Source organism: Zea mays, chromosome 8 (assembly GCF_902167145.1).
Source record: "Zea mays cultivar B73 chromosome 8, Zm-B73-REFERENCE-NAM-5.0, whole genome shotgun sequence".
In the NCBI taxonomy this organism is placed as follows: Eukaryota; Viridiplantae; Streptophyta; class Magnoliopsida; order Poales; family Poaceae; genus Zea; species Zea mays.
Genome location: NC_050103.1, coordinates 25,415,771 through 25,431,857, shown reverse-complemented (window position 1 = coordinate 25,431,857; position 16,087 = coordinate 25,415,771). Strand labels below are relative to the sequence as shown.

The window sequence follows — 16,087 nt, the reverse complement described above, 5'->3', positions numbered from 1 at the left end:
GTGATACTAGTTGTATTCTAATGGAGAGATAATATAGGTTGTCTAACTATTTTATAAACATTTTTATGCCTATGTGTATATGCAGATGTAATTGTGGACATTACTCCACAACTCATCACACTCAATCAAAGATCCAAATTAGACAAGTGTCATAACAACAAACATTCAAGTACATAGATACCTACAAAAATAGTTTTGTTTTTTCCTAAGAGTAGGTCTCCTATTCCTAATGGTCTCTTTAGGCACAGGATTTCAAAGTGTGAAATCCACTTTTGTCTTTAGAGTGAAAAGGTAAGAGTAATCAGAGTAAAGCAACAGTAGATGAGAAGAGAATAAGAAAAGTTTAGAAAGAATCAGAGTAGCAAAGGTAAGTAAGCAAGAGTTCTCCAGTTCTATCTAGGTTTCGTCCTACAATGTAATACCCAAATTGTAAATAATGAGAATGAATTTAATCTCTTTATTTGTGTGACCTCCATTTATTAGAACATGTGAACAATCATGTTTAAAAGAGAATAATTAAACAAATGACACATAAATAACATATGCATCATGCTGGAGTTTCTTTGATTGTGCATTTTTAAGTAATGGGAATGATCATACCAATAAGAACCTGTTAATACCTAAATTTGGAATTAAGATTTCATTTACAATTTAGACTTGGGAGAAAATAGGGAAAAATACTAAACAAAATATATAGATAAATAAAATTCTGCCATAATGGTAGGATCAAATTGTACAGTTAATATGAGTGTAAGTTCACAATTAAAATTTGAATTCAAATTTGAAGATTCAAAATAAAAGGGAAAGAAACGAAAGGAAAAACAAAAGAAAATAGAAAAACCGCATTGGGCTCAAACCCTCTCACGACCCATGTCACGTTTCCCTCCGCGCGGCCCAGGTTCAGGAATCCGGCGCCTACACCTCTGGCCCATGAGGCAATCATACCGCATCAACTCGCGCGCCGTCCACCGCTGACGTGCGAGCCCCATTAGCTAGTCGCCCAGTCGTTCGCGCGCTCGCCGTCGATCACGCGCTGATTTCATAGCCCCACCTGTCATCCGCGTACCGCCGATTCAAACTCCCTCTCTGCCATGTGGGCCTCGATGGTCGGCCCCACTTTCCCCCACCTTGCGCGCATTGCGGGCGGCTATAACCACCGCGCCTAATACCGTGGAGCTGGCGAGCTCAAGACCCACCCGACGATCATGCCTATAAGACCCCTCTTGACCACGCCCTCTCGTGCCTCTTTGTCTGCTGCCGCTTCGCCACATCCACATTGTGCCGCCGCAGCCGGGGGAGACGACAGGTGTCGTCGCAGATAACCACCTCCAGTGGGGTTCGGCCCCCATCGTGGCCACCTGAGGCTCGGTCTGATTGCATAGAAGCGGTAGGGGAGAGTAATCGAAGGGTGCCTTGCTGTGTCCGTGGGAATCCCTCGACGGAGCTGGGATTTTCGCCGCGTCCGCGCCTCGCCGTGAACAGCCCGTGCCAGACCTTGTCCTCGGTGAGTACTAAACCCATGGAGATCTCCTTCATCTACGTACCGCGTAGCACGTCTTAGTTTTGTGGTAATGCATTTTATTGACAGCACAAATTAGATCTCTAATTTTAAATGAAAACATAAAATGGGAAAATGAGAAAGGGAATTTCTAATGTAACCATTTATTCCTCCCATAAATAAATAACATGGAAAAAAAGAATAAATAATAATATGGTAAACAATAGGGATTATATTCACATTATTACTAATTTTGGCACTCGCAAATCTGAAATTCAAAATTAAGAATTTGAATTTGGTTTGAGTACTTGAAATTGAAAACAAAGCAGAAATTTCATAAAAGAAAATAGGAAAGAAAACCCAAAAATGCCACTTGGGCCTAATTCTCTCCTCTTGGCCCATCTCACTCACGTTGTTGGGCGCTCGTGGACCTCTCGAGCTGGCCCATCTTTCCTCCTGGCGCGGCCACTGACATGCGGACCGCTCAACTAGCCTCCCTCCTCCACCGCAATGAGCCACTTACTGGTGGGACCCAATAGTCAGTATTGCCACTAACCTTGAGTCCGAATTGGGGAATCTCGCGCGCCGGTCACGCAACAACCCCCCTCCATGGATCTAGGCTTTGGTTGAGAATCTTAACAAAACTTCTGGTCGGACTTGTCACCATCGGTCGCCGCGCGTGGGTGTGCGTTATCCGTGCGGGGGAGCCCGGAATTGCTCGCCATCTTTGGGTTTGACCACAGGGCCGCATCACGGCATGGCCGAGCTCCTTCACGAATCGGCGGTAGGTGAGAACTCATCCATGTAGTTCGCCTTACCTTTCTGGCGTTGGTCGACAATGGCACGCCGCCGCGGGCCTCTGCTCCTCCGTGGCCGGCCGTCGCGGGAGGGGGAAAACACCGAGGCCATTGATGTGTTGATGGACGATCCTGATCAAAACTGGGCGCATCGCTTCAGCTAGGCGCGTGGTGGCCATGGATCTGTGTATGGACGGATGGGATTAGCACCTCATAACTTTCCGTCCCGGTGGATGATAACCGTGGATCGGCCGATATACGGCCCTGATCGCATACCGGTTCGGGAAGACTTGAGTCTAATCCAATCTGTTGGATTTTGATCAGACGGCTCAGAATAGAACGTACCCGTTCGGTCGAGGCAAACTTATAAAATAGTCCCTAGGATTTTCAGTTATAGAACCCACCATCCCCGCATAGTTTGAAACAGTTACAGATAGGTCCCTGGGAATTGCAATAATACCCCTGGAGTCTTAATTAAGTACAAAATAAATATTAAAAATAACCTAAAACTTGTTTAACCCATAACTTTTACGTCTTAATTCCGATTTGATCCATTCAAGTTGTGTTAGCTTCATAATAATTTTGCATGCGCATCCATAACATTGTCTTAGCAAATAGCATGTTTCCAAAAATAAATATTCATTTAACCTATGTTTAGTAGATTGTTCCTACTAATCAAAGTTAGTTTGTCTATAATTATAATGTAACTAAAATATTATTTCCACTCTAGTATGATATAGATCAAAGTTATTCCTTAAATATCTTTATCACATGACTTATAAAATCAACATAAAGATCTAGATATAATTGGTTAATAACATAGATTTTCCGAAAACCACCTCTCTTCAACCCTAACTCCGATTCTAGTGATTCTTGAGCCCACGATCTCGTTACGACGCGTAGATCATTATTATTTAGTTGTGCTTATGTTTGGTGTGATGTTAATTTTGCATATACCATGTTTGTTTGTATTGCTACTGTCGCAGAACCTGCCAAGTTATGTATGTGCACCAAACAACTTAATAGGATCTGTCCTTGTCTCAAAGACCTCAGACGGCTATGTATTTGCACCAAACAACTTAACAGGATCTGTCCGAGTGCCCCGAGGACCCCGGATAAATGACTTATCGCAAAGATCACGTGATTAAATAAACACAAATCACACACCACCATTTGCAGGGGAAATTCTTTATTACAAAATGGTTACAAGTTACAACATTTCATGTTATAACAAGATTACAATATATATCATCGGAGTTGATTACAAAAGAAATTGATTCAAAAAGATTACAATTTGAATGTATAAAACATTTATAAGTTTTAAAATACATGCTAGCTTAAGTGACAGTCCTCAATAAAGAAGCTAAAGATGGGATATACTTATATAAGAAAGTCGAGCCCATCTGCACTTAACATCAATCACAATCAAGCGACTTGTAACCTGCAGCAACAATGGGAATAAAACCCTGAGTACGCAATTACTCAGCAAGACTTACCCGACTAAAGAAAAGACTTTCAAGGGTATGCTAGTTTGTCGGGAATCAAGGCAAAGCTCATCAAATTTCAAAGACTCGTTGTTTGCAGAAGAGCTTACTAGTAGTGGATCCTTATGCCAAATTTTTTATTAACAAGTGGAGTTCTTTCCTGATTCTAGATTTGCCTAATCTAGAGCATTCACTTGTCCTACACTAGCTTCATTTTAGCATCTTTAGTTTCACTTGTTATCTACGCTGAAGGTCGAAGATCCAGTCTTCATATCCGAGAAGTTCGACGATCCGAATCGATTAATACCCAGCTGGGGATCTCCAACCACATGACATATGTAGCACTTAACCCTTGTATATGTCAACTCGCCACCGGGTTTCTCAAGACCAGAACGGGTTCACGCGACCCGAGAGCACAACACCCCACCATCCAGCCACTTGCCAGGTGGGCAGACGTTACTCTCGCCATCTCTCCACTCCCAGTGTGTGTGAGCTGTTCTGTTATTGGTTCGACCGAGGCAAAGCTTACCCATGATGAGGCATGTGGCCAGTTAAAGGATCCTAGATCATCAGGCCAACAATCGGAACGGTCCTTAATCGACACAAACGGCGACCTTTCCTGCTCAACGTCTGGTCTCATTTTATTTAAACCATTTCCCAATCTTTGGTACCTGACAAAGGTACTTTTACGAATGTTGAATCCATCATGACCATATGGATTCACCATCCCAATTTCTTTTTCACAAAAATTTACTATATCTCGTGTAACACATCATCCTTTTTTAAAAAGAACAACTTTTAATTATCTAAGCAGGGCTAAGCATCTTTAGTTCTCTTTTGTAAACAGGAATCAAGGAATAGTAATCAAATTCCAAGGAATGGTAATGCATCAACTGTTTATTCACACAACTCCTATCGCCTAATGCAACATATAAGTGATAAAAGCCTTTAAAATAGAAGGAGGTGGTAAATGCATCAGGACTTGCCTGGGATAAACACTACGTTAGTGTTGTTAAATGACGACCACTTGGTGAGCATCTTCCATCCTGGTACTTGATCTGATCATTCCTATAGGGTGTGGTCCATCGATATCATCTTGTGGTCCAGTCAGGCCCATGCCCTTCATATCGCATAATCACCTAGCGTATCTATTTGATATGCAAGATGCACATGAATGATTATAAAGATGAATAATATAAGGCTAAACAAGGACGCACGATAATAAATTAAACTCCTAATGTAATGACATTAAAACATTCACAACTAAACACTAGATATCGATATATCACTAAACACAACAACCACACTTCAACTTATTCGGGCTAACTCAAACATTATAAAACAATAAGAAACACACGTTCTATCATCTTCCTAACCAAAGCGTAACATCAAATACTAGGACTCACCATTACCAAACATAAGTTATTACCAAGAATCATAGAATTCTACCATACCATGATTTAAAATCTAAGGACCCAAACTTAGAACAATGAATAGAAGCATTTCAACATGCTTCAACATTTGTACGCCAGGTTATTATGCATAGCATGCCATCAAATAGAACATCACACTGCTCTTAATCATAAGACATTTACATTACCTTTATAAACACAATATTACTGAATCAACTTTTTAATGCTAGGTAAACATGTCTACTAAAACTCCTTCGTATTACTAAGGTCATCGTACTCACAGAAAAGAAACTCCAAGTAATCATCTTAATCATTGCTGATTTTGGACAGCAGTACAACAGTCAGTTGTTTTATTCATAAATTACACGATATTCATCCAAAAATAGTAAACTAAGACTTTTTGGAAAGCTTATAAAGTTCTCTATAACTTTTGTATTATCATCATAACAAGATTCGACCTTTAGAATGGTCAAACGGTACTAAACGTAAATTCTGTCCAGATTTGGACATAATTCGACTACTCATTTTAAAATTCCATAACTAGAGATTTAGACATCCAAAACATGTGATCCTAGAATTTTTAGAAAGCTAATAAAATTGTCTACAACTCATTTATAATCATCTCAAGGTGATTCAATGTTTATCGAAGTCAGTTATTACAATCAAACATTACTGTCCAGACTTTTGGCAGATTCAAACATCACATTTCAAACAGCCATAACTTGACTTCTAGACAACCAAAAGGGGTGATCCAAGACTTTTTGGAAAGCCTAAGAAAAGTACTACAATTCTTCTATAATTAATAAGGGCTGATTCTTAGTTTAACTTAACCAAACAAGGCAGTTTTTGAAATCTATACAGAATCTGGACAGATTCGTGTACTGTACTTGGAAACATCATAACTCCTAAACTACTAAACCTATGGTCATGAAAATTTTATACAAGCAAGATAAAACGATTATCTACAAGTTTTATATATAACACTTCTACAGAAAACACGGTTTACTTTACTTAACTAGCCACGTAATGAAATTGGACATGCAGTCCAAACAGCAAGAACTCTAACTTTGTTCCTATCTAGTTTCTACATCTATCATATTCTTGACACTTAGAATGCTTTAATACCTTGTTATGAATTAGAGCTAAAACCATTTACTTAATCACATATTACATACATAGAACTAATACTCTTCACATAAAACAACAATTCGAACTTTAACTCGCACATCGAACAGTATCTCTACTTTTAACTTGCAAATAGGGTCATGTCATCACAAGCACTAAAACATTACATCAAACATCACACTTGCTTACTAGTATCCTTCATTTAGATTTACATCAAAATTCTAGATCTCAACACACGATGCGACAACTTTATAATTATACAAACAACCTTATCACTATCTGCGGGTAGACATTTCACAGTATCTAATATGACACCTAATATAACTATACTCATCACGAATGAAATTGAGGAAGAATATGTTTCCCAGTACATTGCCATAAGAAGCACACAAACACATCCGGAGACAGCTACCACAGTGCACCTATGCTAATCACAAAAAATCATCGACCACATAACTATTTAGCCCACCATTCATAGACGTACATTTTCACACACATATTCACGCCATCGACCACACGTAATTAGAGAAAACTACAATCACATAAAGCGAACAACCTGGTGAAATCAGTTTGGATCGCGCATGCATGTCTACCACGGTTCTGGCTCTTCGTCGAGGAGCAATGCACGAAGCGCAACATCGACGGAGGGCTGCGATTAACGACACTCACACAGTTTAGACATTTTATCAAGCACACTGAGCACAAAAACAACAGGGGTGGCGAGGCCTCACCAAGGGTGTTGCAACGTCGCGGGTTGGGGCTGCACAACTCGAGGTGGAGCTCACTGCGGTATTTCATCGAGCACTTGGCGAGCGTCGCGAACACGGGTTTGGCACCGGTATGCTGCTATACCGTTCGGGCTAGTGCTGACCGGAGAGGCAAGGGGAGCCATGGGGGGGGAACACGGCGTGGAGAACGGTTGGAGCAGAACAAAGGGCGCACAGGGAGATGGAGTTTGTGCGAGCTCACCATGGGGTCGGCGGTGGTTGAAGACGAAGCTGAGGGAGTTCGGCCGGCGAGCTGGACGCGCGCGACCTGGGCGAGCACGTCAAGGGAAGGAGATGGGGAAAAAGGCAGGGGCGTCGGCACTGGGAACAGGAAGCAGGGGCGCGGCAAGGCTGAGGGCGAGCTCGGCGAGCACCAAGGGGGAGGTGGAGGCGGCACCCTCCATGGCTGAGGGTGAGCTCACTATGAAGGTCGAGCAGAGCCAGGGCGCTGGGAGGAGCAGAGGTGAGGGTACCATGGGAGGGATGGGGAAGACGACATGGCAGCCAGCACTAGAGGAAGATGGGGAGGGGATGGGGAAGATGACCTTAGGAGCGCTTGCTCAGGTGCTGGAGTGGAGGTCGGTAATGGGGAGCAGGCGGCGCCGTGAGGGAGGCGAGCCGCAGGGAGGAGCTCGGCTGGTGCTCCACGAAATCAACAGAGAGGAGGGGGGTTAGGGATAAGGCTGAGAGGATCTTGAGCGGTGGCTGGATAAGAATAGAAGGAAAAAATAAGAAAAATAAGAACTTTTCTTTTTTTTTTACAATAACCTACGGATAAATACAGGTGCTCCAATTAAAATTTAACAGATGCACAAATTGATTGGGCCGAATTGATATCGCCGATAATATTTGAACGATGTTTGATTTGGTAGACATTCTCAGAATCAGATAAAGTTTTACCAGATATTTATACCTGAACGTTTGGATTTAGGCGAGATGCAATCGAAACGAACTGGAACGATGCCAACAACGTTATTTTAGATTGTGTTCAATTTGATTTAAAATCAAATTATTTCATTCATGGTCTGAACATATGATTCCACGACAATAGATGATTTACTGGAGAAACAAATCTCATTTATAAATCCTCGGACGTGACAATTTCTCGGTTGACAAGTAGGGACTAAATTATTTGGCACCAAACACTTTAGTTTTCGAGTTCTATTTAATTTGTTTGGGTGAAATCAGAGAACAGAACTAAATTTTCAAATTCGTATTTGCGCGAGCGATGAATATTAAATAATCACCAGACTCGCCAATCTCTGGAACAAATATGTTCTGACTTCACAAAGCAGTTAGAACAGGTCGGATAGACAAAGACGGAAAAAATATCGAAATTTTTTATAGTTGAATATTAGAACCTAGAGACCGTTATTATTGTCGATATTCCATGCTTGAGTCCATAAGCATAGTTTAACAGGAGGTAAACACTAGGGATGTTACAACTACGTTTAGCAGTGAGGTCACGAGTCACCTGAAGAGTAAGCTGGTACCTGGAATCTTGAGTCTCAGGCAAGTTGTGCCCTTGATCACTTCTTTTTACCCAATAATGTTCTTATTAATCATAATGATCTACATAGGTTAATTGTGATGGGACCCAATAGGTTACCCAAGTTTGGCTATCTTTATACCTTGTTTACCACTGAATTTTTGGATAGTACCTGCTATTGCTTTATGTGTTTTTGGGTATTGAGATACACATTATTCATGATCCTACTTTTATTATCAGTTTGTTATTTACTGTTCATGATAAGATCATTGTGTTAATTGGGACATGGAGCGACCACCCGGGAAAACAGTCCTACCACAAGGGTGGTATGGAATGCCATTGGCTGACTAATTAGGAAAGCTAGTGGATGACTACCTTACCCGAAAGGGGCAAGGGCAGTAGGGGAGTGGTCAGTGTAGGGAGGTCCTTGGGTTGATTTTGCTACGATGGCGGTCAGGCGAGGGATCCCTGTATTGGAGCTTCCTAGAAACTGTAGCGGGTTTTTCTGAAGCTAGTGGAACTTTGTAAAGGCCTCGTAGTGTTACCCTGCCTCACTTCCTTGGTAGAGGTGTATGGGAGTCGCGATCCCTTGGCAGATGGGTAACATGACTTGTGGGTAAAGATGTGCAACATCTGCAGAGTGTACAACTGGTATATCAGCCATGCTCACGATCATGAGTGGCTCAAACCGTCACATGATTAATTTATGGAACTAAATTCAATTTATCGTATGCATTGCATCGTAGGTGTTGTTATCAAATTTTGATCTATTACTTATTTGAGTTGGTATATACTTACACTTAGCAACTGCTAATTGAAAGTCGCCTAGAGGGGGGTGAATAGGGCGAATCTGAAATTTACAAACTTAATCACAACTACAAGCCGGGTTAGCGTTAGAAATATAATCAAGTCCGAGAGAGAGGATGCAAAACAAATCGCAAGCGAATAAAGAGTGTGACACGTGGATTTGTTTTACCGAGGTTCGGTTCTCGCAAACCTACTCCCCGTTGAGGTGGTCACAAAGACCGGGTCTCTTTCAACCCTTTCCCTCTCTCAAACGGTCCCTCGGACCGAGTGAGCTTCTTCTTCTTCTCAATCAATCGGAACACAAAGTTCCCGCAAGGACCACCACACAATTGGTGTCTCTTGCCTCGATTACAAATGAGATGATCACAAGAAAGAATGAGAGAAAGAAGTAATCCAAGCGCAAGAGCTCAAAAGAACACAACAAATCTCTCTCACTAATCACTAATGCTTTGTGTGGAATTGGGAGAGGATTTGATCACTTGGATGTGTCTAGAATTGAATGCTAGAGCTCTTGTAAGTAGTTGGAAGGTGGAAAACTTGGATGACTTGAATGTGGGGGTGGTTGGGGTATTTATAGCCCCAACCACCAAACTAGCCGTTTGGTGGAGGCTGCTGTCGCATGGCGCACCGGACAGTTCGGTGTGTCACCGGACACTGTCCGGTGCGTCAGCCACGTCACTAGGCCGTTGGGTTCCGACCGTTGGAGCCCTCTCTTGTGGGCCCGCCTGGCTGTCCGGTGGTGCACCGGACAAGCCCTGTAGGCTGTCCGGTGTGCCACCCACGCGTGCTCTGCTCTCTGCGCGCGCAGGCACGCATTTAATGCGTTGCAGTCGACCGTTGCGCGCGAAGTAGCCGTTGCTCCGTTGTCACACCGGACAGTCCGGTGTGCACCGGACACTGTCCGGTGACTCACCGGACAGTCCGGTGGATTATAGCGGAGCGGATTTCCGAAGCTGGCGAGTTCAGAGTCGCTCTCCCTTGGGCACCGGACACTGTCCGGTGGTACACCGGACAGTCCGGTGAATTATAGCGAAGCGCCTCTGAGAATTCCTGAAGGTGTGGAGTTCAACTTGGAGTCCCCTGGTGCACCGGACATTGTTCGGTGGGGCACCGGACACTGTCCGGTGGCCCACCGGACAGTCCGGTGCGCCAGACCAGGGAGTACTTTGGTTATCCCTTGCTCTCTTAGATGAACCCTTTTTTGGTCTTTTTATTGGCTTATGGTGAACCTTTGGCACATGTATAACTTATAGACTAGAGCAAACTAGTTAGTCCAATTATTTGTGTTGGGCAATTCAACCACCAAAATCATTTAGGAAATAGGTGTAAGCCTAATTCCCTTTCAATCTCCCCCTTTTTGGTGATTGATGCCAACACAAACCAAAGCAAATATAGAAGTGCATAATTGAACTAGTTTGCATAATTGTAAGTGCAAAGGTTACTTAGAATTGAGCCAATAATAATTCTCATAGGATATGCATGGATTGTTTCTTTTCTTTAACATTTTGGACCACGTTTGCACCATATGTTTGTTTTTGCAAATTTTTGGAAAATCTTTTCAAAAGTCCTTTTGCAAATAGTCAAGGATAAATGAATAAGAATTTTGAGAAGCATTTATAAGATTTGAAATTTTCTCCCCCTGTTTCAAAATGCTTTTCCTTTGACTTAAACAAAATCATCCTCTTAGTGTTCAAGAGGGTTTTAAGATATCAATTTTGAAAATACTACTTTCTCCCCCTTTTGAACACAATAAGATACCAATTTGAAAATCATTAGTTTAAAATTAGGTGCGGTCCTTTTGCTTTGGGCTCATGCTCTCTCCCCCTTTGGCATAAATCGCCAAAAACAGAGTCATTAGAGCCCTTTGCTAACTACTTTCTCCCCTTTGGCAAATAAAACATATGAGTGAAGATTATACCAAAGATGGAGAGTTGCTCGGAGCGACAACGAAGGATGAGTTATGGAGTGGAAGCCTTTGTATTCGCCGAAGACTCCAATTCCCTTTCAATACATCTATGACTTGATTTGAAATTCACTTGAAAACATATTAGTCATAGCATATATAAAAGAGACATGATCAAAGGTATATTTATGAGCTATGAGTGCAAGACATCAAAAGAAATTCCTGGAATCAAGAATATTTAGCTCATGCCTAAGTTTGTTAAAAGTTTGTTCATCTAGTGGCTTGGTAAAGATATCGGCTAATTGATCTTTAGTGTTAATATAAGCAATCTCGATATCTCCCTTTTGTTGGTGATCCCTTAGAAAATGATACCGAATGGCTATGTGTTTAGTGCGGCTATGCTCAACGGGATTATCCGCCGTGCGGATTGCACTCTCATTATCACATAGAAGAGGAACTTTGGTTAATTTGTAACCGTAGTCCCTAAGGGTTTGCCTCATCCAAAGTAGTTGCGCACAACAATGGCCTGCGGCAATATACTCGGCTTCGGCGGTAGAAAGAGCTACCGAATTCTGCTTCTTTGAAGCCCAAGACACCAAGGATGTTCCCAAGAACTGGCAAGTCCCCGATGTGCTCTTTCTATTAATCTTACACCCCGCCCAATCGGCATCCGAATAACCAATTAAATCAAATGTGGATCCCCTAGGATACCAAAGCCCAAACTTAGGAGTATGAACTAAATATCTCAAGATTCGTTTTACGGCCGTAAGGTGAGCTTCCTTAGGGTCGGCTTGGAATCTTGCACACATGCATACGGAAAGCATAATGTCCGGTCGAGATGCACATAAATAGAGTAAAGAGCCTATCATCGACCGGCATACCTTTTGATCGACGGATTTACCTTCCATGTCGAGGTCGAGATGCCCATTGGTTCCCATGGGTGTCTTGATGGGCTTGGCATCCTTCATCCCAAACTTGTTTAGAATGTCTTGAATATACTTCGTTTGGCTAATGAAGGTGCCCTCTTGGAGTTGCTTCACTTGAAATCCTAAGAAGTACTTCAACTCCCCCATCATCGACATCTCGAATTTTTGTGTCATGATCCTACTAAACTCTTCACATGTAGATTCGTTAGTAGACCCAAATATAATATCATCAACATAAATTTGGCATTGTTGGGGACTTGTTCTCAAATGCTATGAATTAAGAACAAGGCAACATAAAGTGTTAAATGTTAACGTCCTTCGTCCATGAAACATTATTCCCTTGAGGATAATGGGCCTTGGACGAAGGTTGATGAGAGTATAATTACGAAGCTTAAGTCTTCGTAATAAAATTTCAATAGATATTGTAAGACGACATAAAATAAAAGGTACAAAAGGGGTAAATAAATCATAGACGAATTATATTATATTTACTTAATATATTGAATCATTGAATACAATAATACCTCTGCCTTGGCAAAAGATTGAATTCCAGAATATGCGATTGCAATTACCAGAATGCGTGAACAGTAAAGGAATACTGTTCACTATTTATAGGCACAGGACGCAGCCTGTGAGGAATTACAAGTATGCCCCTTATAAAAGCTTACAACATTGACTCAGACCTTTATGGACTAAAAGGTCATTCTATCTTTAAGTCGGTTTGTAATACCGAAGCTTCACGAAGAGGAACCTTCGGCCATCTTATACAAACAGCTTCAGCCGAAGACCATTTCTTCCTATGAGACCTTCGGCGACGAAGCATAGGCCCAACAGTAGCCCCTTTCGCGGTGCTAGATCGTTTTTCGTAACGAGCTTGATCCGTGAAAAAAGTCTCTTAAGCTTCGGGGAGCCGAAGGTCCAAAAAACACCTTCCCTGAGCTCGTTGTCGAGAAACGATTCAATTTCCCAGCGCGTAGCGGTCCCACCTTGCAGAGTTACTGTTTGGTCTCTGCGGCCCACCGCACAGCGAGTGCAAGCGGGTGTCCGCGTGGTGTAAAAATCCTGGCGCTTCGCCTTCTTACCTGCAGTACTATATAAACAGACGAGTAGGTGTGAAGTTACCACAGCATTCATTGCTATTTGCACTGTTCTGCTGCCAAAATTTTTAACCATCGCCGAAGCTTGTCTGTCGGAATCAAACGAAGCTCCAGTTTGAAGTCTGCTTCGTCAGAAAAAACTTTCGGAAGAAGAAAGTATTAAATTTCCACACATTCATAATTAAATGGCCAGAGTGCGTTCTACCGCAAGGGTTGAGCGTGAGGGGGACGAAACTGAAGCTTCGGAGACTATCCCCATCTCCGAAGCCATGCAACGATCCGGGCTAGTGACTTCGGAAAAGATTCCTAGTGATGATGCAGAACAAGCAGTCACTGAAGCAGAGGAAGAAGATATTGAGGAAACTGATCCCGAAGATGATTATCGCATTGCCATGCCAAGCAAACCCAGCCACTTGGACTTCGGGAAATCTACTGTTTCGAAGGCTGATCTGTCCAAGATGGTAAAATCGGGTTTTTTTACTGAAAATCAGAAGAAGCTATTGCGCTTCGGGGGAGAAGAGACTACCCCAAAGCCGGAGAAGGATGAAATTGTTATTTTCAAAAGCTTTCTAAAGGCTGGATTAAGATTCCCCCTACATGGGATTATTGGAGAGGTACTGAAGAGGTTCGGTATCTATTTTCACCAGCTGACCCCTAACGCTATCGTTAGGCTTATTGTTTATATCTGGGCACTCCGAAGCCAAGCAGTGGAACCATTTGCGGACAGCTTTTGCCGGGTTCACGAGTTGCATTATCAAACGAAGGCTAGAAAGGATGGATTGCACGACAATTTTGGTTGCTATAACTTCGCCTATCGGAAAACTACAAAGTTTCCTGTAATTAGCTACCGAAGCAAATGGGCAGCAGGCTGGAAATCAGAGTGGTTCTATGTCAAGGTTGATGACGACAAGGAAAAGCTTGTGCAAAGTCCGCTCGAACTAATCTTCGGAGAAACCCGACCTCGCTGCAACATGACACCCGAAGGTCCAACACAACAAGCAATGAATGAATTCAGAATTATTGCAGAGCATATCAGCACAAGGGATCTGGTTCAGGAGTTTTTGGCTTTCAAAGTTTTTCCCAGTTTGAAAGAATGGGAAATGCCGAAGCTACAGGGGGAAAAGAAAGAAGGTGAACTTGTACGTTTACCTTACTATTTCAAGTTTAAAAAGTACTTTAAAACACCTTGCCGAGAGTGGCTAGATACAATTGAAGTAATGTGCAATGAAATACTTGGAAATTATTCCAAAAAAGAAGATCAATTGATGACCGCAGCCTTCGGCACCCGTCCGAAGCGGAGTCTAAATCGAGTGCTGGACGCCTTGGATTTTGAATACCCTGACTATGAAAATCTGAGCAAAGGTGCCGGAGGCCAGAAAAGGAAAAGGATAACCGAAGCCTCAAACGAAGATGAAAAAGAGACACCAAAAAAGAAAATTCCAAAGAAAAGGAAAGCGTCTTCTCCGAAACGAAAAATATCCGACGAAGAAAAATCCCCCGCATCACCCTCTGCCACTGATGTGGAGGCAATTCTGAAGGTAATGACTGAATCCTTACCTGCGAAGCTAAGTCCCCTGGGGCCTCAACTGACAAAGTTTTTTCAGAAGGACAAGGAGCCCGAAAAATCGAAGAAAACAATCAAAGCAAAGAAACAAAGAATTATTACTGTGACAGAGGTAATTGACAAGACACCGCCAAGAGCAGCAGCTCAAAAAACACCAGCCTCTGCGGAAGGGACAGATGTTGAGATTGCACCTTCGGAGGTTGCGGCTGCCGAAGCTGCTTCAGCTGAAGATTTGAACCTGGAGAGCACAATCGAAAATATTGACAGAATACTGCTAGATATGGCTGCGGAAGAAGCTACCACTGCCGCCGAAGAGGCCGTGACCGCAGCGTCGGGGAAAGGGAAGGAAATTGCTGATGAAGCTTCAGAAGACGAAGCTTTCATGTTCCAGAATTTAGTTGGAGAAAAACTATCAAAAGCTGAAAGAGAAGAGCTTAAAGAATATGCAAAATCCTGCGGATACAAACCTGGAGCACTCCTCTTCGGAGGCATTGATGATGAAAAATTAGATTGTATTCGAGATCAAACTAGGGCCAAAGTTATCGGTACTCTGTCAAAGAGTATCGGTTTTCTGAAGCTAGAAACAGACATCAGCCGCTACCGACGACAACATATCGTTGGTAGTTTATTCTATTCCAATTTCAAGGTGAACTGCTCTTCCCTTAACTTTTATTGTTTCTAATAATGAAAACATGTCTGACGAAGGTTGTTTTCGTGCAGAGTATGCTATTGAGCAAAGCCTTGAAAATGCAGCAAGATTTTGAAGACAAGAAGCACGAAGTTATAATTGAAAATTTGGAAAGCAGAATAAAAGAGCAATCAGATGCTATCGAGAAAAAGAACTTTGAGCTCCAGGCAACCGAAGGTTCATTGGCGGAAGCTGAAGCAAAAATAACAGAACTGAACACGAAGCTTCTCCGCCAATCTGAACAGTTCGAACGAGAAAAGCAAGATCTTAATGCAAAACTTGAAGCCGAAGCTCAACAAAATTCAGATTTGAGAAAACTATTGACAAGCCTTCAAGAAAAATGTCTGGAATTTAGCAACAAATGTATTCAACGATTAAGAAAAATTTTCCACTCAGTTGGAGCCAGCAGTGAAAAATTCACCCCCTCAGCTGAAGATCTATCGAAGACCTTCGAACATATTGAAGGTGAGATTGACGAGCTCAACGAAGTCATAGCTGGGCACGGTGACTTCTGTGCCTGGGTGGCTTCT

The 16,087-nt window shown here is 42.4% G+C and overlaps 1 long non-coding RNA gene across 1 annotated transcript; it reads right to left on the bottom strand.

Moving 5' to 3' along the window:
- Window positions 1-4,765: 4,765 nt before the first annotated feature.
- On the bottom strand, window positions 4,766-7,770 carry LOC103634974 (uncharacterized). The gene is made up of 3 exons (XR_002264296.2): window positions 7,048-7,770; window positions 6,873-6,965; window positions 4,766-4,927 (listed from the first exon to the last, which is right to left on the bottom strand). It is a non-coding gene; the product is annotated as an uncharacterized lncRNA (long non-coding RNA).
- Window positions 7,771-16,087: the final 8,317 nt, after the last annotated feature.